The sequence below is a fragment of the Athene noctua genome, chromosome 3, assembly GCF_965140245.1.
Source record: "Athene noctua chromosome 3, bAthNoc1.hap1.1, whole genome shotgun sequence".
NCBI lineage: Eukaryota > Metazoa > Chordata > Aves > Strigiformes > Strigidae > Athene > Athene noctua.
The window spans coordinates 58,193,363-58,216,912 of NC_134039.1; the positions used below are offsets into that span (position 1 = coordinate 58,193,363).

The 23,550-nt window shown below is 39.0% G+C and overlaps 1 protein-coding gene across 1 annotated transcript in view; it reads right to left on the bottom strand.

Moving 5' to 3' along the window:
- Positions 1-4,682: 4,682 nt before the first annotated feature.
- GPR85 (G protein-coupled receptor 85) overlaps positions 4,683-23,550 on the bottom strand; it is a 47,973-nt gene continuing 29,105 nt past the window's right edge. Inside the window, exon 3 of the transcript XR_012633429.1 lies at positions 4,683-5,090. The gene's annotated coding sequence lies outside the window, so the exon portion shown is untranslated. The remainder of the gene's footprint in view (positions 5,091-23,550) is intronic.

The window sequence follows — 23,550 nt, forward strand, 5'->3', positions numbered from 1 at the left end:
ACTTCCCCCAGACCCTGAGCTGCTGCACTGAAATGCTGCTGTCACCCCTGAGTGAGGCTCATCTGGATCATACCTGCTGGGAGAAGGACCTGAGAGAAGGGCAGACTGGACCTGCACAGACATCCCTGTGTAACCCCCAGCCTGGTGGGGAAGCAGAAGTGCTTGCATACATGGTACAATTCATGTCTCTCACAAGCACTGCCCATTGCAATACCTTCCTTCACATTGACTGAAGTCATATAGGTGTGTAATGCATATATGGCAGCTGCACAGGATGCCCTGAAAAAGCATGCCCATTTCATCACTATTAAAAGGCAGACCAGTTTTTTGGGATTCATGGCTGCTATGTGAAACCACGGGTTTTGATTCTCATTCAGGGATGCTGTAAGGAGAAATCCCACTGGAATTCATTTGAAAACTGGGTAAATGTGAGAAGAATCAGGCTCATTTTATGCAGTTATTTCCTGAATGTAGATAAATGCAGATCACCTCATGCTCTTTATAAATTGCATTATTCAGCTGATGACCCACTCCCTTGTGGAAAGCTGCAGTCTGCTGAAGTGAGTAGAGATACAGTCTCAGCTGTTTTAATTTGCCTTGCACCTGTCCACTCACATAGATATTAAAGGACAAAGTTTTACAAACCTAAACCTATTCTTGATGGCTTAAGTAAGAAAACAGCCCTTGGGTCTATTTGCCTAACTGAAGTAGCAACATCTTCTGCCTGCACACCTTGAGAGCCTTATATCAGAGATATTGCCATCCCTCTTGGAATGAAAACCGTTTTCTGGTTAGGTACCAGCAGGGTTACTAATGGCTACATTTCTTCCCTTTGTTTGCTTGTTTTGTGTCATCTCCATTGTGCACTGTCTGAGCAATGAGCTGTGAAACTGCGTTTGTTCATAAAATGAAACCCAAGTGATTTGGTCCCAATGCAGCAGAAATTCAGACATTTGCCTTTACCTGTAAAAGAAGCTTTGTCCCAAGAGTTACAAAGCTGTATTGGGTTCGTGTGGCAAGGTTTTGGTAGCAGGGGACTAGGGGGGCTACAGTGGTGGCTTCTGTGAGAAGCTGCTAGAAGCTTCCCCTATGTCCAACAGAGAAAATGCCAGCTGGCGACAAGATGGACCCACTGCTGGCCAAGGCCTATCCCAGCAGTGGTAGCGTCTTTGTAATAACATTTGAGAAGGGAGAAAAAAAACCTGTGCAGCAGTGATCAGAAGAGAGGTGTGAGAATATCTGAGAGAATCAACCGTGCAGACACGCAGGTCAGTGAGGAAGGAGGGGGAGTTGTTGCTCCAGGCTCTGGAGCAGAGATTCCCCTGCAGCCCGCGGTGCAGCCCGTGGTGAGGCAGCTGTGCCCTGCAGCCCGTGGAGGCCCATGGTGGGGCAGATCTCCACCTGCAGCCCATGGAGGACCCCACGCCAGGGCAGGTGGATGCCCGAAGGAGGCTGTGACCCCGTGGGAAGCCCACGCTGGAGCAGGCTCCTGGCAGGACCTGTGGCCCCGTGGGAGGGAACCACACTGGAGCAACTAATGAAGAACTTGCAGCCCATGGGAAGGACTCTTGCTGGAGAATTTCATGGAGGACTGTCTCTTGTGAAAGGGACCCCACACTGGAGCAGGAGAAGAGTGTGAGGAGTCCTGCCCCTGAGGAGGAAGGAGCAAAAGAAACAACATGAGATGAATTGACCACAACTCCTGTTCCCTGTCCCCCTGTGCTGATGGGGAGCAGATATGGAAATTTGGAGTAAAGTCAAGCACAGGAAGAAGAGAGTGGTGGGGGGACGTGTTTTAACACTGTTTTTTTCTCATTAATGTACTCTGTTTTGATTGGTAATAAATTAAATTAATTTTACCCAAGTCAAGTCTGTTTTATATGTGATGGCAATTGGTGAGTGATCTCTCCCTGTCCTCCTCTCAACCCACGAGCCTTTGGTTATATTTTCTCTCCCCTGTTCAGCTGAGGAGGGGCAATTATAGAGTGGCTTTACTGGGCACCTGACAACCCACCACAAAGGCAAGATAAAAATAAATGGCAAACAAATAGCAAGAGCCAAATATATGGAATCCAAGTGTGGTCTACAGTAGGGATTTGTAAAACTTTATTTGTTTGAAAAAACAAACAAGCAAATGAAGAAAAGAGAAGATAGTCCCTGAATTCTGTGATGCACCTCTAAGTGCAAACAACAAACCCCTTTCCATTGGTATTGTCATACAGCAACAGCTCAAAATCCAGAAACAGCTTGTTGTCCGCACTAGGAAAAAAAAAAAAAAAGACAGAACCACAATTAACAGAGCCTGGGAGTAGAATTGGTCAATATTTTCGTCAAGGTGAGCACACTGACAAATCAGAAGCCTCCCAGACTTGGCATAATGCAGGCTAATAAACTACAGCCAGTTAACTCTCCAAGAAGCCAACTGGAATATGCATTAAATACAAGGATTTGAAAACAAATCTCCCAGCATCTTTTCAGGACAAGGCTTTTCTTCCAGTCTCACTTCCAATACAGATCCCTTTGTAGGGGCTTCTCTGAGTTCCCTAGGAAGCTTCCTGCTTTCCACCACCCCTGAGTTTACCATCATTTCTGCTCCTTTTAAGCATCTCATGGATTGTGTTGACTCCCTCCTACCTGCCTCAGTCTGCAAACCAAAAGCTTTCTCCAACTGAGCAAGCAGAGCTGAGTTTGAGGAAAGCAGCTTCTTTCCATCTTTCCCTCTCTTCTGCTGGTTCCACCTCACCATCTGTGGTACTTTCCCCTCTGCCATAGAGCCACTGGATTCTTTTATATAAAACATACACTTTACTGCACCATTTACTATAAAGAAACACAGATCAAACATCACAGAGGGCAGAAAACAGGGCAGGGGAGCCCTATGCATAGTTGTGAACAGCCAAGCATCCTGCCTCTATGGAGGAAGGTAGTATGGAGGCAGTTAAAGTGAACTGGCATTTGAAGGAAAAACTACTTCCCTTTTTCTCCCTTGCCCAGCCACACTTCTCAGCTGGATGCACAAAATATTTTAGCCTGGGGGAGACATATGAAAAAAAGGAGAAAGATTATGGAGACATCATGCTGATGGAATATAAAGGTTAAGACTGAAATAGGTTTCTAATCCAAATATTTAGCCCTTTTAATTTTCTGACAAAATTTTGTATTTTAGCCCGAGTGTTTTTCAGGGCAAGCCTTGAACAAGTTTGCTGTTTGATCTACAAAGACAAAGGCTAAGCCATGTAAAAGCCTTTCGTGTCATCTCAGATATCCACCAAATGCTGTGCTCTTCCAGGATCACCAAGCAAAGACACGCAGTAGTTGTGGCAATCTCATGCAGATGGCTAACTCTCATGCATGATGCTCCTGCATCATTCTTGTTTGGAGAGTAGATAAGTGTTTGGGAATATGTCCCCCTGCAGAAGAATTCTTCCAGGAAAGGCACAACTTGGTTCATGTCAGAACTGTGTTTTGGTGTAAGGCTAGTTGGAAGCTTACCCTTTATATACATTTTGTGAATGAAGACAAGCACAAGGCTATATATGTAAAGTTAGGTGTCAAAAAACAGGACCTCTGAGTACAAATTATGCAAATGACCCAGTTTTCCTAATCACCAGGGACCTATACTCTGATTGCCTCTGGTGTATTATCTAGTAAACAATCCATGGGAAAAACATTTGACCAGTACCTTAATTAGACCACTTGTATTTAGGTGAATTTTGGCAGGCATTCAGCTTGAATAATTTTTTTGCAAAGTTCTAAGCTTGCCAAGGTGATATTTAGTGAGGAACATTTCATCAGGTCTAACACTTTCTAAACTCTCAGAGAAGTTTCTCCCTTATTTTGTTGGAAGCTGCCTTGGGTAGAGTGGAACTTTGGATAAGATGTTAGTGCTGTTAGCTTGAGACCCAGGAGAACCAATTTCAATTTTCAGCTCCACCATAATCTTCCCACATGACAGCTCATTGTTTCTGCTTCAGTTCATCATTTTTATTACTTTTGAAACAGAGCTGAATAACTTTCTAGATTTATTTTCAGACCATGAGTTGCTCAGCTCAGTCTAGGAGTCATTAAATGAAACTGAATGGCCTAAAAATATGGGAGGATAGAATGGGAAGGTTTTGTGTCTCTGGGAAATAGGGATGACACTATTTCCTTACTTAGAGCTGTAAAACATACTGAGATATCAGTAGCTTGGCCATTAAAGTACAATAGCTAAAAATAGTTTGGTTAAACATCTGATACAACAACAACAACAAATTCTTTTAAAATGAAAATCTTTAGTATTTGCTATGGAAAAGAGAAAATTTCCAATTTTTCCAATTTTTGGAAATACCATGTCAATGGGTATAGAGTTCCTAAGACATCGAAGTTCATGCTTATATAAAAATACACACAGTGAATAATTGCAGAAGATTGGTCCAAATTTTATTGTAAGAAACCTCACTTTTAATACACTTGTGTGGACTTAACAATTTTACAATGTAACCAGGTAACTAAGAAAATAGCCACTGAAGTTGTAAAAAATCCCAAGAATTTGTAATCTTAGTGAATCAATGACAAATCATCCATCCATCCATCCATCCATCCATCCATCCATCCATCCATCCATCCATCTCCTAGTTTAAAAATAAGGCTGACATTTCATATGGAAGAATTATGGAGCACAAATTAATCTTAAACATGTTTAAGATTACAAACATCTCTGTGTAATAAAATGGAGGTTTAAAGGCATTGTGAGACATAGTCTTTGGTTGTTTACATAATTTCAATGACTTTACATGAATATATTAACTTTTATGTGGGCTTAATACAAATCACAAATCTGTAGCAAGTTTTAACTGTTTGAAATTTTGGAATTAATTAATTAATAAGTAATTAATCTGCAGTTGTGACCTGTCCAGTTACACTGTAATGGAAGAACATTATGTAATCATAAATTACAACAGAAACCAAATTCTGGGACTGGTCTGACTTCCATATTTTGAGCATGACTGAAGTTTTCTGTCTTACCTTGCATCATCAACAATGTAACTCTTCCAGGAGCCATCTCAGGAGGAAATTGAGTTAAAGTTCTTCATTAACACGTCGTTCACCTTACGGAGGATGGAATGAAAACCTATTACATCCTTTTTTGGGTCTTATTTTACTTCTGAAAAGACTCTGCACTCCCTATTCATCTATACAGGTGTCCTTCTGAGCCACGTCTCACAAGTTAATTTCTCACTAGGGGTGGAAATTAATATTTCATATTTGTATTTTTGGTTGTGTCCTAGGAACCAGTCAACAGTGATCTGCAACACTTAAGAAAACCAAAACAAACCAAACAAAAGAAACCATACAACATGATTTGGTTAAAAAAAAAAATGACTCACTAAAACATGAGGTACTTGCTTGAAGCAGGAGAAAATTGTTAAAATAAGTTTCATAGGTGTTCCGAAAATAGGTTAACAGTTATATACAATCATGTAGACAAGAGGTATGGAAAAAATTGCCTACTCTGCTGAGTCAAAATAACAGGGCTGTCTTACTTTTCCTAATATTCCATTAATGTTAACAGATAGCGGTTAAATCAGTCCACAGATATGACAAGCTCCACACCTAATACCAAAGTTCTACAGAATTTAATTTGGACTATATTTACAGACTTTTTTTAACTAAATGCATGGAATTTTGAATGATTTACCATAGTCCATTACATTCCAAAAGTGTTTAGAATCACTTAGTTGGACTGTTATCAATGGTTCTCTTGGTCTCTAATTATACAGTTCTACAGGACTTGACAGACCTTGTCAATGACAAAAAACAGCCTCACTGACACTGAAAATGCAACAGTCTCTATGAAATAACATGGTCTTATTAATGTTTGTTCCAGAACAGCATCCAGATGCTGTCATTAGTCATGATGGACTTTTACTTAGAGTGCAATGAAGAAACACAATATGGTGCAAAGACAAAGAGTAAAATTAATATTCTTCATGGCAAAATTGTGATTTTACTTACAACTTTCATCATGATATACTTACAATTGAACTTGAGTTTACCGACTTACCTTCAGGCTTTTGCAGAGTCCCACCAAGCTAGTAGTATGACCCTACACAGGATTTCTACAGTAGGTAGCAGCACGAGGTATAAGACAAAATAGTGAAATAGATGTAACTAGCAAGATGATGTAATCATTCTTAAACTCTTAAATAACAGTTGTTGTTAGATTCTTAGATTCTTAAAAGCATACTCTTAAAAAAATATAAAAAGTGCATAAATCCATCTCTTTTTAGGTCGACACTCATATGTGCTTTAATTTCAGTCTGTGTTTGAATCCTCTTGGGTCCAATAAAATCTATCACACTGATGCTTTCCTAGGCAGAAGTCTGCAAGTGCATGAGGGCAGATGCAAGCCAAAATACAGGAATGTGCTGCTATCAGAATTTAAGTTTAATTTTCATGGCAAAATATTATCAAGCAAATAAAACAAGTAGACAGCTGTAATGCCTATTGCCTACCCTTCATAACCAATATGATGCATTATTTCTTCTTTATTTTCCCAAACACAAATAAATTAATATTATTAATAGAAGCAGTAATACGTACACACAGAACTTCTCACCTTCAAAACAGTTTCATGAATATGAATTAAACTAAAAAGAAATATGCCCTTTGAAAATATCATGAAACATGGTCTTTACCTCTTTTGACATATTTTATAACTTCATACTGTCACATCTTGGGGAGTTCGGTAAATTGTTGGCATTAACATCTTGACAAAGTACTTGTCTATAGAAATTTCATATACTTTGGTAAAGGAAAAAAAAGAACTGAGATTTTGCAAGCTGTATCCTACTCTATGATACAACAGTTTTGCATCTGAAAATTTTAGTGAAAATTAAGAAAAATGAGATGGTGAGTACTAACATATATTTCTTTTGACACTGTAAGTGTAATTTCTGGAGTTCATGCTAATATTTTTTTTCCATGATCTCTAAGGTAGCATGACTTTCAATCACCCAGGCAATTCTACAGGTCTTAAGTATCACTTAATAGGAGTTTTATTGAATGAAATAAAGGTTGTTCTCCCTCTCTCAATATTTAAGACAAATTAATGGTTAAAATCAACACATATAAAAATTGGTTATTTTCTTTCAACACTGGGCAGATACTAATCAGGAGGGGAAATAGATGAGGTCTGGTGCCTAGGACCTCCAAGTATATGAGGCCATGTTTTCCATTTTATATATGAGAAAAAACACATGGACGGAGAAATGTGGAGAGGGGCTCAGGGAAGAAACCAGCCATCATGTGTCCGAGTTGAGCAAGCAGAATATGACATATTCAGAATTAGCGGTTGTTTCTGAAAATGTTGACTCATTTTCAAAAGTGTGTGTTTTCCTTCTCTATACAGAGCATACTGTAAGATGATTCTATTCCTAGACAAACAGATGCCAGTAACTTAATTTATTCTTCTTAGATTTCACATCTTATACTGTGTTTGTGAAAGTTGTGCCCAGTTCTCCGTGCTGTTTTTGCTACTGCTGTAGATACTCTAAAAATAACATATGTGAGTGTGATATTTTTAGTGATCAATTTAAATTACCTTGTCATTGGTTGCAATCACATTAATCATGTTGAAAGTTTTTGGGTGCTCAAATAAATGTATGTTCCTCCATAGGAGCACTGTTATAATTTAATATAAACATCCTTTTAATACAGGCCTTAGTTTTAATGAGAGAAATGTAATATATCATTTGTGTGTGAGACTGAGGTGAATTTTTGGAAAAGATTAACGTCTATTATTTTTCTCAAGTGAGGATGACAGAATAAAAAATAATATGAAACTGTAGTAGTCTAGAGAAAGACAAAAAAAGTTTGCTGTGGACAAAAGCACCAATGAGAGTTACAAATCTTGCACCCTGAGATCATTGTCTGTATTTCCTATCTTCATCTCTACTGGGAACTGGCCATTTTAGGAGGGACAGAGGTTGGGACATGTTCTATGTTATTGGCAGGGCTTCAACAAAACCTGGGTAAAATATAGCTTTTGTCCCCCAGTGGAAGCCCACAGAGAATAGTTACACAGCTGTCGCTTGCCATCACTGGGAGAATCAATCCCCCACCAAGGAGAGCTGCTTGCATGGGGATGTAATTTGCATATAAGCACTGCTCCCATGGGTAAATTGCCATTATGTAAAATAAACCTTCACAAAGGTCTTCCTTATGTTATTCACATAGCACAATATGTATTAATAAAAACTCTCTGTTTAACAAAGGGATCTGTCTGTAGCCCAGCTCTTTGCTACATTGCCATAAGCTTCGAATTTAATGGAGGATTCCCAAGTTAACAGTGTTTTCTTATTTAAGGACAAGGTGGTCATTTTCTGTCTTGAAAATGTCTCACACTAAATTCCTATCCCATCAGTTAAGAGATACTTTTTGACATCTTTAAGCCACTGATATAATAATTTCTGACAGCATCAGTGTACTTTAGCCATTGCATCCTGGAATGCTACTACTTCTGAAAATGTAAAAAATGGCCATGATTTTTTACAGTACATTGGAGGTAAATAACCATATATATTTATTTTAAAGGCATTTTAAGAGTTTAGAAATGCTGGTTGTACTTCAGCATCTTTTGTTGTGAAAAAGCAAGCTGTTATTTCTGCCACTTGCTGAGAACTGCTGTCTTAATGATACAGACCTGTGCTTTGTGTCAGATTCCTGAGCCTCACACAGATTAGGCTGAAAACATTCACATCCTTTTCAGAATTTGGAAAACCTGTCTGTCTCAAAATTATCATAGTTTGTGCTATTAAAAAAATATCATAGCAAGGAGATTGCATGCTGCTCTGCTTGTTTTGTTTAATGCAACATAAAGGCTATCCTTAAAAATACTTTGTAAAACCTTGCAGAGGGACAGGATTTTTTTTCACTGCCAGTATCTTGTCTAAATAGGAGCACTCCAACCATACATTTTTTGTTGTTGTACATAGAAATTTTTTTTTCACTATCTGGACTCATTTAATTAACTCCTTTTTTTAATGAGTGAAGATATCAAATAAGTAAACATGGTTAATGAAACCCAGTATGACAACACTCCCATCAAGGAAACGAAAATCTGTGCATCAAGGAAAGTTGAGGCATTTGTTAGGAGCTGGTAATCATCATGGCTCCTTGCTCATAGAAGCTCTATGAATTTGTAATCTACCAATATAAAATCGCAATTCAAATATTTCCTTGCTTTGTATCACCGTGCACAATCCCTTGTATAAATGCTGAGTAAACAGCAAATTTACACCCCATTTACTTGCTGCACTACCTTAGACATCAGAAAAGGCTTTAGTTAATAACAGCACTCCTATAAAATATGTTGTAGGGGATCACCTTCCTCTATGAAATCCACTGCACTCTGGTGCAGTATATTTTTTTTTCCATATTATTCATCTCGTCCAACACATTCACCCATCCCACTCCTTGTAAAATATCTTTTAAATCAAATCACAGTTCCCAGAAATGTATTTGCAAAGTCTCCTAAAACATTTCTTCCAGGAGTGAAAACTGTATCTTACCAAATTTCATCAGCATAGCACTGCCTGTAATTCTACAAGTCTAAATAATTAAATGAACTCTTGAAAGAAAAATGTACCCTGTTTATTGTGGCAATCTGAAAGTCTGAGTGTTAAAAGGTACTTCTTACTACAAACTGATCACAAAAGTTATTGGAAATCGAGCTGCTTTACTCATGAGCTCTATAACAATCTTCAAGGGGAAATTGTGACAATGCCTGTGGTGACATTATAGCGCTTTCAGTACTGTAGTTCATGAGTAAGGCCTCCAGGCTATCTGAAGTGAAGGACTATAATTCAGCAATATGTGAGGTGTTTTTATGAATACAATAAAACATGAAGCTTGTCCCAGACCTTTTCTCTCTGTAAAATATTCTGGACAGGGCTCCGGTCATCCCCCTCTCTCCCAATTGTCACCGTGTTTCTGATCCTCCTAATCTCTACTTACTATTTTGTGAAGGTTAGCCAAGGATGTGGATTAGAAATATTGTTGATTATTTTCTATGCCTTCTAAAATGAAAGCTACTTTTTTCTTTATTTTTTTCTTCTCTCCAAAATACATAAACAGAACACCTAGACATTTCTCTTGTATGGTTACAGCTAATCTAGAAGCCATCACCGTGCCTTTGCATTCCAGAGTATTCAGCTGAAAGTACCGTGAAGTTCCAAAATCTGACTCTTCTTCCCAGAGCAAATAGTCCAAAACCACAGTGAAACTAGTAAATATATAAATATAACAAACTTGCCTTTATATCATCTATAAACAAATAATTCTAATAGATTTAAGAGGCATAATAATGTTTATTTATGGGTGGGGTTTTTTTTTGTTTTTTTTTTTTTTTTTGAATGATGGATCTGTGTTGTCACTACCATAGTGGGATTATTTTTGTTTTGGTTTTAATTATTTCTTGCATTTAGAATGACCTTGAACTGGATTAAGTCTTATTGATCTGTAATTCTTGGGTTCACCCTTCAAATGTCTTCTTAAAAGAGCAGTAAAACACTTGCTCTACTCTAATCCTCCAATAAAGATTTTAGCAACAGATTATACACCTCTGTTTGCATCTCCTCTTCTTAAACATTCACCTCGATTTTTGTCAATAAAATCAGATCTCAGAAATACTTAACAAGTAAGACAATTATTTTGATCAGAACTTTGGAGCTGGGGAAATAGAAGGATGGGGTGGTGAAGTGACTGTCTCAAAATCAGCCAGGTGACCAGTGAGAGGACTGCCATGTTCCTTTTGACTTTTCACTACAAATTCATTCTGGATTGTGTGACTACTTTTTCCTTAATTTATTAATTTATTTTAGTGCTGTTTTGGACAAATGACTTTAATACTGTCTAATCTATAAGAACGAGGAGGTGCTTCCGTTTTCTCTCTGATGAACTGCAATGTAAAAAAGTATAACTTCTCAGCAACACCTGTAGGCTTCTCAATAGTTTTCTTTCAAAGTCTTTCAGTCTAGCTCATTTTTCCCCAAAGTATGACCCATCAGATGGATCCAGCCTGCCTAACAGTTTTCCTGCAGCCTCTTTTCCAAGCATCCGCAGGCATGAACAAGGAGTGGGATGGTGGTTGAATTCACGGTTTTGCCAGCCTGTGACGTGTTCCCTGCCTCCTTCGTTCCCTCTCTCCACAGCCGCTTCATCAACACATGACTACATGTGCCTATATCACATGGCAAAAATGATATCATGTCCCATTAAATTAGGCATGTGTTTCTGCTTCTAGGATTGTACTGGCGAAGTGGCTAGATGTCTTGATGTTCTTCTCCCGTGATACCGGTGCCTGTTGATGTTAGTTTGTATGGTGCCTCCTTTACCTTTTACATACAGGGTACAGTACTTACTGCTCCACTGTTAGCAAGGTGCCTCACATGAGAGATGTCTTACCAGATTTGCAAGGTAAATCTGATATGAAAATGTTTGCTTGGCTGCCTTCATAGAAAATAATAAATAAAAGTATTAAGCCAGATCTCTCATTTAGATTAATATTCCTGTCTGGTTCAGAGAACATGGCTTGTCCTTCTGTTCTTCCAGCAAAGTCCTACTGCATGCAAAAGCAATTCCATACCCATATCAGGCTTTCACTCTGCCAGTCTTTTTACTCAGTACCTCACTTAGGCACACTCTGAAAGTTTAAAACTTGTTTAAATATTTTCCTTTTGATGTGTTTATTTTAGTCTGAAAGTAGGAAAATGAACATTTTTATTAGATGGCCTACTTTAAAAAATAGCTTATTTTAAAAGAAGCCGTGACGCATTTTTCATATAATCCTTACTCCCTTCCTAAATATTCCTGTTTCTTGGAAAGATTCTCATTCCCTTAGTTCCGCTTACCTCTTTACTTGCAAGTTGCTGGAACCAGGGAGAACTGTGTACTGAACTGGGAAACCCAAAAGACTCACTTTCGCAAATCACTTCTGTAAAGACGGATGGGTTTAGATGTGCATTGAAGTACTTCCTGAATTTCATTTCACTGAGAATTTTGTTTTCAAAAGAGACTATCAGATCTTTTCTTTATATACCAACCTTTGTTGTAATTTACTATAGCTGTTCCCATTCCATCAATAAAAGTAAAATGATAATTTTAAGGTTAAAACAGATTTGAGATTCAGTATATCTAGATCTTTTTCTCATTCTAACAAGGATTTTCCCTGGGACTTTGCTATAAATCACTTGTAAGTACGTCTGTATCCAAACCACAGGCAACTATTGCCAGGAATACACGATACCTTAGTAAATGGCAGACTTTCTTCTTATGGCCTCATTTTACCCACATATAAAAAGGAGATAACATATTTTCTGGAATACTGACGTGTTTAATTTGCCATTCTCTGGGGAGAACTTTTGGAGCCTCCAGAAAATGTTATAGCAATGCTATAGAAATGTGGAATTATTATTTTTCAGAATAATCATCCTTGCTTATAAAGTTGCATGGAATTTAGTAGATTTGAAATGACAAATGTTCCACATTGTGTGTTAGAAAACATACTTTAGAGCTAAGAAGGACTTGGTGAAATAGTATTGCTAATAGTAATTTTGTAGTGTTTTCAAAGCAAAATTATAGTTGATCTATTCATTGGAATGGCTGAGCAAGCCTAAAGAACAATTATAACTTTTTCTTAAATTCTGTATCACTTTTCCTATGAGAATGATGGAACCATGTTGAGATTTTTGGAGTCCATAAGGCCTTTTGGGAACAATTCTAATAAAGATTTCTCATAGAAAAATACACAGATGGAAAGGTTTGTTATGATCGCAGTTGGATGAAAACCATCCTAGGGATTGCAAATGGCAGCTGGCAGAAAATATGCAAATTATTTTTCTGATGTAGTATTTTTGGAAATAAATTTGTTATGAGCTATTAATTTTTATAGAGACTTCTTCCTTACTGTTTATTTAAGTTGCTTTTTTTAAAAGTCATAAAATAACAAAATAATATATATATGTAGGGGCTGAAGTCACTGTCATCTTGAATGGAGATGGGACTTCGTATGTTCTTTTATATCTCTGAAGTAACTGAAAGGGAAAATGAAAGTAGAAATGTTCCTTGATGGAAGTAATTACTACTTTAATGGTGTACACATGGAATAATGTCAAAGATCGTTTAATGGTGAGTTATCACTTCAGACCCTTGAAATCAGTAGGAAACATTGGCAAGCTACATTGAAATCTGTTATACTGAGAGATTATTACCAACTGTGAAAAAAACATTTTTTTTTCTTTCTGTCCCTAAAACGTAACAAAGAAATTGCAATACTTGATGAGAAGAGATCCCAAGTCTGAAAACAGCCTCACTAAAAGAAAAAGATGACAGTGATGATGGAGGTTACATCTATAGGAGGCAGCATTTAGGACCATCTCTTTAAGATGTGACCATCTGTTAAATACACAAAATGTGAGAAAAACAGGAAAACTGACATTTCTAGCAACTGACATCATTAAAGAAATACACATCATGGCATGAAAAGCTAATGAATTCATGTCTATTATCCTCAGATGTTTATCACAGTTCTATAAATAAATTACTCTCAAGTAAAAATTTACTTGGCCTTTTGGCTGAGGTGTTATAGAATCATAGAATAGTTTAGGTTGGAAAAGACCTTAAGATCATTGAGTCCAACTGTTAACCTAACACTGCCAAGTCCACCACTAAACCATGTCCCTAAGTGCCGCATTTATCTGTCTTTTAAATACCTTCAGGGATGGTGACTCAACCACTTCCCTGGACAGCCTGTTCCAATGCCTGACAATCCTTTTGGTGAAGAAAATTTTCCTAATATCCAATCTAAACCTCCTCTGGCAAATCTTGAGGCCATTTGTTGTTGTCCTATCATTTGTTACTTAGGAGAAGAGACTGACAACCACCTTGCTACAACCTCTTTTCAGGTAGTTCTAGAGAGCGATAAGGTCTCCCCTCAGCCTCCTCTTCTCCAGACTAAACACCCCCAGTTCCCTCAGCCGCTCCTCGTACGACCTGTGCTCCAGACCCTGCACCAGCTTCGTTGCCCTTCTCTGGACACGCTCGAGTCATTCAATGTCCTTTTTGTAGTGAGGGACCCAAAACTGAACACAGGAACTGAGGTGCAGCCTCACCAGGGCTGAGTAGAGGGGTAAGATCCCTTCCCTGTCCCTGCTGGCCACGCTATTGCTGACACAAGCCAGGATGCCATTGGCCTTCTTGGCCACCTGGTCACACTGTCAGTTCAAATTCAGCTGGCTGTTGAACAGCCAGCCCCAGGTCTTTTTCTGATGAGCAGATCTCCAGTCACTCCTCCCCAAGTCTGTAGCATTGCATTGGGTTGTTATGACTCAAGTGTAGCACCCGGCACTTAGTCTTGTTGAATCTCATACAATTGGCCTTGGCCCATCAATCCAGCCTGTCCAGGTCTCTCTGCAGAGCCTCCCTACCCTCAAGCAGATCAGCACTCCTGACCAACTTGGTGTTGTCTGCAAACTGACTGAGGGTGCACTCGATCCCCTTGTCCAGATCATTGATAAAGATATTAAACAGAACTACCCCAACACTGAGCCCTGGGGACCACCGCTAGCTGCCAGCTGGATTTAACACCATTCGTCACAACTCTTTGGGCCCAGCCATCCAGTTTTTTACCCCACAAAATGTACGTCTATTCAAGCCATGAGCAACCAGTTTCTCCAGGAGAATGCTGCGCGAAACGGTGTCAAAGGCTTTACAGAAGTCTAGGTAGACAACATTCACAGCCTTTCCCTCATCTACTAAGTGGATCACCTTGTCGTAGAAGGAGATCAGGTTTGTCAGGCAGGACCTGCATTTTATAAACCCATGATGACTGGGCCTGATCATCTGGTTGTCCTGTATGTGCCACATGATGGCACTCAGGATGATCTGCTCTATGACATTCCCTGGCATTGAGGTCAGACTGACAGGCCTGTAGTTCCCTGGATCCTCCTTCTGGTCCTTTCTGTAGATGAGTGTCACATTTGCTAACTTCCAGTCAACTGGGGCCTCCCTGGTTAGCCAGGACTGCTGATAAATGGTGGAAAGTGGCTTGGCGAGCACTTCCACCAGGTCCCTTGGTACCCCTGGGTGGATCCCATACGGCCCCATAGACTTGTGTGTCGGGGTGTAGCAGGTCACTAATCATTTCCTCTTGGATTATGGGGGCTTCATTCTTCTCCGTGTCCTTGTTTTCCAGCTCAGGGGGCTGAGGACCCAAAGAACAACTGATCTTACTATAAAAGACTGAGACAAAGGCATTAAGTACCTGAACCTTTTCCTCGTCCTTTGTCACTATGTTTCCTCCCACATCCAGTAAAGGATGGAGACCCTCCTTAGCCCTCCTTTTGTTGCTAATATATTTATAGAAACTTTTTTTTTTTCTTTTATGGCAGTAGTTAAATTAAGTCCTAGTTGGGCTTTGACCCTTCTAATTTTTTCCTTGCATAACCTCACAACATCCTTGTAGTTCTCCTGAGCGGCCTGCCCCTTCTTCCAAAGCTCATAAACTCTCCTTTTTTTACTGAGTTCCAGCCAAAACTCTCTGTTCAGGCAGGCTGGTCTTCCCTGCCAGCTTGTCTTTCGGCACATGGGGATGGCCTGCTCCTGTGCCTGTAAGATTTCCTTCTTGAAGAATGTCCAGCCTTCCTGGACTCCTTTGCCCTTCAGGACTGCCTCCCAAGGGACTCTCAACAGGCCAAAGTCTGTCCTCTGGAAGTCCAAAGTAGCAGTTCTGCTGACCCCCCTCTTTAGTTCCCCAAGAATTGAAAACTCTATCATGTTGTGATCGCTATGCCAAGACAGTCTCCAACCATCACATCACCCACAAGTCCTTCTCTGTTCACAAACAACAGGTTCAGTGGGGCACCTTCCCTAGTTGGCTCACTCACCAGCTGTGTCAGGAAGTTGTCTTCCACACACTCCAGAAACCTCCTAGACCGTTTCCTCTCTGTTGTATTGTAACTTCAGCAGACATCTGGTAAGTTGAAGTTCCCCACAAGAACAAGGGCTAGAGACTGTGAGACTCCTCCCAGATGCTTATAGAATATTTTGTCTGCCTCTTCATCTCAGCTGTGTTGTCTGTAACAGACTCTCACCATATTTGCCTTGTTGGCCTTCCCCCTGATTCCTACCCATAAACACTTATCGTCACCATTGTCAAGCTCTAGACAGTCAAAACATTCCCTAACATACAGGGCTACCCCACTGCCTCTCCTTCCTTGCCTATCCCTTCTGAAGAATTTATAGCCAACCACTGCATCACTTCAGTTGTGTGAGTCATTCCATCATGTTTCCATGATGTCAACTATTTCCTGCTGCACAATGGCTTCCAGCTCCTCCTGTTTGTTGCCCATGCTGAGTGCATTGGTGTCCAGGTATAGACAGTATAGACTTTACTAGGAGGCTGGACACGTGAATCTGAAGGACTAGGACTGCCTCAGCCTAGGCAGTAAGAAGTGCAACACCATCAGCATCACAGTCACTGGGTAAAATACATAGTCTTTGCAGAATTAATCACAAATCTGTTCTCTTGACTAACTCTGGCCGTAACAATATAGTTCACAGAATGGAAGAACCGCAGCATGGTTGAGGTTGGATGGGACCTCTGGAGATCATCTTGTCCAACCTCCCTGCTCAAGCAGAGCCACATAAAGCAGGTTCCACAGGACTGTGTCCAGATGGCTTTTGCATATGGAGAATCCATAATCTCCTTGAGAAACCTGTGCTGGCCCTCAGTCACCTTTGCATAAGGTGATGTTCAGCCCGTGGCTCCTGTGTTTCAGTTTGTGCCCATTGACTCTGGTTCTGTCACTGGCCACCACTAAGAAGAGCCTGGCTCTGTCCTCTTTACATCCTCCTTTCAGATATTTATATACATTGATGAAAATCCCCACATGCCATCTCTTCTAGGCTAAACAGTCCTAGATCTTCCAGCCTTTCCTCATAGGAGAGATGCTGCAGTTCCTCAGTCAATATCATGGCCCTTTGTTGGACTACGTACAGTATGTCCATGTCTCTCTTGTACTGAGGAGCCCAGAACTGGACACAGTACTCCACAAGTGGCCCTACCAGTGCTGAGTAGAAGAGAAGGATCATCTCCCTCAACCTGTTGGCAACACTCCTCCTAATGCAGCCAAGGATACCATTAGGCCTTGCCACAATGTCACATTGTTGGGCCATGGCCAACTTGGTGTCCACCAGGACTCACAGGTCCTTTTCTGCTTTCCAGCTCATCAGCCCCCAGCATGTATTTGTGTTTGCAGTTGCTCCTCCCCAGGTGCAGGATTTTTCACTTCCCCTTGTTGAACTTCAGGAGGTTCCTGTCAGCCCATTTCTCCAACTTCTCAAGGTCCCTCTAGATGGCAACACAACCCTCCGGTGTATCAACCACACCTAGTTTGTATCATCAGCAAACTTGCTGAGGGTACATTCTATTTCATCATCCAGATCATATTGAATGGGATTTTACACAACATTAACCCCTGGGGTACACTGCTAGCTATTGGCCTTCAGCAAGACTTCATAGCATGAACCTCCACCCTCTGGACCTAGCTGTATAGACAGTTTTAAAACCATCTGACTGTCTGCTCATCCAGCCCATCAGCTTCTCTATGAAGATATGAGACACAGCCTTACTGAGATCCAGGTAGACAATAATGACTGCTCTCCCCTCATCTACCAAGTCAGTCATTTCATCGTAGAAGGATATCCTGTTGGTCAAGCATGACTTCCCCTTTGTGAATCCATGCTTAATTTTGCCTATACACTCTACCTTTGGTCCCACCACTCTTGCAGTTCTTCCTGCACTGTTATGACAGGGAATTTTAATAAATCCTTTATTCTAAAAATGCTTATGGCCATGATCTCAGGCATTTTCCTAAGAAGACACATGTTGTAACCTGAAGTGAATCAAAGTATCAGTAAACAAGTTTGATAATTACTATTAACACTGATGTAATTAGACAGATTTTAAGATATTAATAAACTATTAGAAAGGCATTATACTTCCATCCATATATAGAAATACTATATATTATGTTTAATTCAATATGCTCTTTTTACATATATTTTTTTTGTTAATGCTATGTAAGTGGGATTTGCAGGAACCCTGAGAAGTCTGGGAACCCTGAAGGAAGAATGTGTACAAAGCTATGCTGAACCACACCTGGAAAACTGTGCAGGTGACTTAAAGTAATCCTTCAACATTTAATTTAATAGTGTGCATTGGGCATCAGCTGAAACTCCATTTCCAAATAAAACTGAGTGTTCTGATACAAATGATGACTTTTGGACTAATGTTTGAAGTACTTGCAGTCAATTTGCCTGTGCAATCTACTCCATTTCCAAGCTAAACCCTCCATTAGAATATTCAGTTTATGTAATAGTTTGTATTACTTTCAGAAAGGACAGCAAGATATTTTTAGGACTGTGAATTGAAATTATGGGATGCCAGTCTTTCAGATTTCATTTAGACAGACTGTGCTATCTTCCATGTAATCATTGTTTCAAAGCCCAAATTTCTTTTGTCATAGGAGCTGCTGTAATTTCCCCCACCAAGATCTCAGTATGAATGACTGTATGATGTGTAGTACAATATATTATTAGAATTAACATATTATTAATGTTGGGTACTGTGAGGTATCATGAATGTGTGCAAATTTGTTCAGGTCAGTGTCAGACCATATGCACAGGATCCTAGTGATTCCTGCTTCAGGTAAGTCTTACCTATAAACTCTGCTAGGTTGATTCCAGGTTTTACAGTTATTTTGCATAAAGGAATGATAACTTGCGGGCTAGTACAAAACAAAAAGAAGATATTGTGTTATTTATCAGCATTTATTTAACTGTGGCATAGTCTATATGCTTCTTGATGAACAAACCAAGAATCTGTAATGTTTTGCTGGAGAAAAATGTGAACTTTATGTAGGCCAAACAGGATCATCTTAATGACAGCTATTTGCATTGCTTTTAATAAGATTTATTCTTAGTGGCTTGTAGCAGAGAATGAAAGAAACATCTCAGCTTGTTCAACAAGATGTTCCCTAAATAAGTTCACAGGGTTATATGTAATAATGGTATTGTATAGGCAGCACTGTGAAACAAGGCTAAATTTAATGGCACAGCCAAGAAGAATCATGGAGGAACTGCTTTAGTCCTTTTGAATATAAGCAAACATTTTGTTCCTGAAAAGAAATCCTCATATAATTTTTGCCTGAGGCAAGACAAAGAGAAATATAGACTATATAAAACGTGTTCTCTTGTGAGGAGCAGATTACAGCATCTATGGTGGGAGTGGAGAGGAACGGTTCTGCCCCAATGGCAGTGACAGCCTCCTGCTGCTCCTTCTCCACAGAGACAAAAAATGGGATTGGGGAACATAAGAGACAAAAATTTTACTCTAACTGATTAAATTGATGATACCTAAGACTTGCCCTCTGAATACTAGTTAAGATTGCAGTTCTACAGATCTTTCTGGGTAAGCTGTCTGGTGGAAATGCACATGATCAGGAGATGTCTTGGCACAAGAGCCATACAGAAGCTGCTCTGTTAACCTATGCAGTGAAGGCGAGCTGGTGATGCAAAAAACCTCCACTATCAACATACAAAGCACAATATAGAAAATGTGCAATTTAATAGTAACAGTTTTTCAGACGTCATTTCATGCTTGCTACGTACCCACATGTAGGCTGAAGTCTTTGCATAACTTAGGCCAACGTCTTTAAGTTGTGTCAAAAAGCAGATGCTACTTATGAGCTTCACACTGGGGATGTGTAGGCTGCATAGTAAAACAGCTAACCAGATAGCCTTAACTACAAAACCTTGCTAATTTGTGAACTATCATCCCCTTTTACCCTTTTCTTATGTTTTATATGCTTTATGCTTATGCATTTGTAAAGATAAAGGAGATCAAGCCAAACATTTAACACAGTATCATATGGTGTAATGTTATTACTAGCTAAAATAAATTGAAATTATGTCATTGAAGAAACTATACCAGAGAACTAAAGCTATCTGAAAGCATTTTGGTGTAAATTCCTCCAGCTGTCTCTATAATCTGACCACAAAATACTGCAAATATTGAACCATGCTAATTGAACAGAAATATGATCCGCATTACACTTGCTTTTCAACAACTGAATAACTGATGAGTATTTGTATTGAATGGATACATTTAATTGAAAGAGACACCAATATGAAATACAAGCCTTCAAGAGGAACTAACTCTATGGCTTAAGTTACTGTAAGACGTGACTGGAAGCTGACTGACTTTGAATTCCCCAGAGGAAGTTTTATTTCTGAAGCAGTTTTAACAACTGTATCACTGAAGTGTAGTAATAATCAAGAATGATGTTTTCATAGATTATCTCCTATTGTTTGATAACTAGGCAAAGTGTTAAAAAATTTCATGCCTTAATAAGGAGCTACTGAAGAAGTACAGGACTATTAAGAAATATTCAGAGATGTTACATAAATACTCTGTAGTCCCCAACTATTCTGTAGTTTTATTCACCATAAAAAATGCTTAAGTGGATAGTTTTGAGTTACCTTCATAAAAGGTAGAAGAAAATACTAAAGGAGGGCAGGCTACTGACCAGACCTAACATGTCAGATGTTTGGGCTATGGCCCAGAATGTCAGAGACTGTGATGACACCAGATATTTTGCACAAAGAAACCAATTTTTCAAAGTCACAGAAAGAAATAATGTTGGCGCTTCTTTTTCTTATCTGATGATAAGGAAGGATACAACTTGTAGAGTGCAAGTCGGGAAGTTATTGCTTGGGCTAGTAAAAATGCCCCTTGTTTAATTAAAACAGAAGTCTTGTTGATAAACAGGGCCCTTTAGCCCTGCCTTTTAATTTATCAAGAGAGAATGGGACTAAACTATGAATGAGAATAGTAACACTGTTATAGGAATGTGGATGACTTGCTTGATTGAACACTGACAGACTAATCAGTGAAATTCTGCAAATTATCTGAAAGACTACACCTTTGCATCAGTTTCATCTAGTAAGTTAAAAAAAATACTTTTTTTTTTTCACCTAGTATTTACCTCAATAATAACTTGGTTAAGTGCTTCTCAAAAGAGTAGGTAACTGAGTCTAAAATGCTCTGAATGACTAAAATGCATGATCTGTACTTGTATTTCACCCAACAGAAAGCCCAGCAGTTACACCAGTCAAATTATACCAGTCAGATTAGACTATTGAAGAGGGAGAAATTCATTACACCAAGAAACTATGCTTCTATACAGTAGATACTATTGTAAAGGAGCCTCAGTGGACTAAAGACATGAATCACTCATACTTCATGGTGAAGAGCATGAATGGCCTCTTAGAATGAGTAAGACTCTTTGAGTTGGCCTGAAAGCTAAAAATATTACCTGTATTTCAACCTTTAGATAGAGTGCCAAAAGAGCTCAGAGTACTGTCTGACTTCCAATGAAAAGGGATTTTCTTTAAAATTATTAACAGAATGTTGTAGGCTTTTACATATGATAGTCTTGCATATATAAATGAAAAAAATGATGCTGCAAGAATTATCAGTTGTTAGTTGGCAGAGGTGGAGGCTCTCTCCCTACAGTAGGAAAATGTTATAAAGCAATAAAACCAGGTTCATCACATGGCACAGAGTACACGCCACCATGAATGTTACTAATGTTGGGGTTGAACCCCACTTAGTAGATAAGGTCATTTTGAACTGATCTGATACCTTTTGAGGAATAAATATCTTGTACACTTCCCTAATATACTCAGAACAGCATAGACAATCCTGTCATTCCACCAGCACAGCAGCTTAACTGGCATGAAGTAAGGACCTGCATCAGAAAATATGATTCCATTTTAGTAGCAAACCCCTTTGCATGGAGTCAGCAGAAACAAACATGAAAGTTTGAGTTTGTAATGAAGTTGTGATAAGACAGAGCTGAGTCATTGCCTCTTGAGAGTATTAATGTTCAGCTCTAACTCAGTCTTCAATTAGCTTTAATTTCTTGTCTTCTTCAAGAATTATTTTAGCTATTGAAGTTCTCTGCTGCATGCTTTAGCTAAAACAGAGATCCCAAGAATGATGAGAAAACTCAGAGAGGTAAGTGATCAGCCAAATGACCTGAATGCTGGGGTTTAAAACTGCTGCTCCTCTTGGATGCCAATCATACTTGCACCACCTCCCCATTACTGCTGCTGCATGTGTACCTACAGTACAGCACCCCTGCATCAGGAATCCTCCCTAATCACAGGCTGTGCCTTTGTGGACAGATGAAGAAATAATATTACAGTTTGACAGGCCTTCTCATCCTTGAGCTTCTGCTCCAGATCATGTTTGTTACTCCTTGAAAATTTTTTCCCCAGTTCAAATGCACACAGCTATGTAAGACTGTACTAATGACAGACCAACTGACAGTAACACAAAATACACTCAATACATCTGGATTGTTTTATACAAGGCCGAACAGGTCATTTATGCACTCTGTCCTTGGACAGGATTAAGCAGCATGTAAATCCAGGATCATTAAGTGGCAGTAGCACTGTCTTGTAACACAGAATAGAAGAAGCAACAGTGAAACCTGGGAGCTCCTTTGGTTTTAACTGTAGAAGCAAGTTGGGACTAGATATAGCACAAAAAGAAGAATCTAAAAGAAAGGTATGATAAGATCTAATGCCATTTAGCGTGACAGTGGCATAAAAAATGTAGGACGGAAGACATCTGTGATGTCTCTTTGTGTGTATATTACTAAGGATACCTCTCAAAAGCTTGCCAGTAAACATATACTCACATTTTCAAGAGTTGTAAGGATGCCTGTAAAAAAACCTACCTGTTTCATCTTATCTGCGAAAATGGTTCATTTTTAATGATAATATTTTAAATAATGAATCACTTTCAGAGCTGAGAACAAAGGCATTTTTGATTTGGTTATTCATTCTCTTTGTTTACAGAGGCCATGTAGGAATTCAAATTAATTTAAAGTGGCTGTCTTTTAAGATAGAAAAATGTAAACAACACATATAAAATCATTCCACTTATGGCTTAAAAAGACATATCCCATATCAAAGTAATACTAATTCTATATTTCTGCAGCTATCTTATTTTTTGCCTTCAGACATTAGCCTGAGAAAAAATTAGATTTGTTTTCCCAGTATGATTTGAAAGGAAATATTAAGTAGTCGATTTATCAGGAAATTTAAGGTATTGTTTCCAAACAGACTCCTTTTGCTTGAAACAAATTTATTTCAGGAACAGAAAAATGCATATTAGTCATCAGAAGCTGTTTATAGATGAGTTTAAAGTGCTATCAACTAAATGATTCTCATCATGTAGACTAAATTCCAAACCAATAATGCAGAAGGGAATTAGTGGAGGATGGATTAAATAGCCAGAGGTAACTGAAAATGAGGAAAAGTAACAATTTTCATTTGGCTTATGATATAAATCCAATATAACGGTTTGTATTTTCTAACTTGGTGTGATCCAAAACTTACTTTTGATACAGAGGCCAAAATTTAAAAAATTACTGC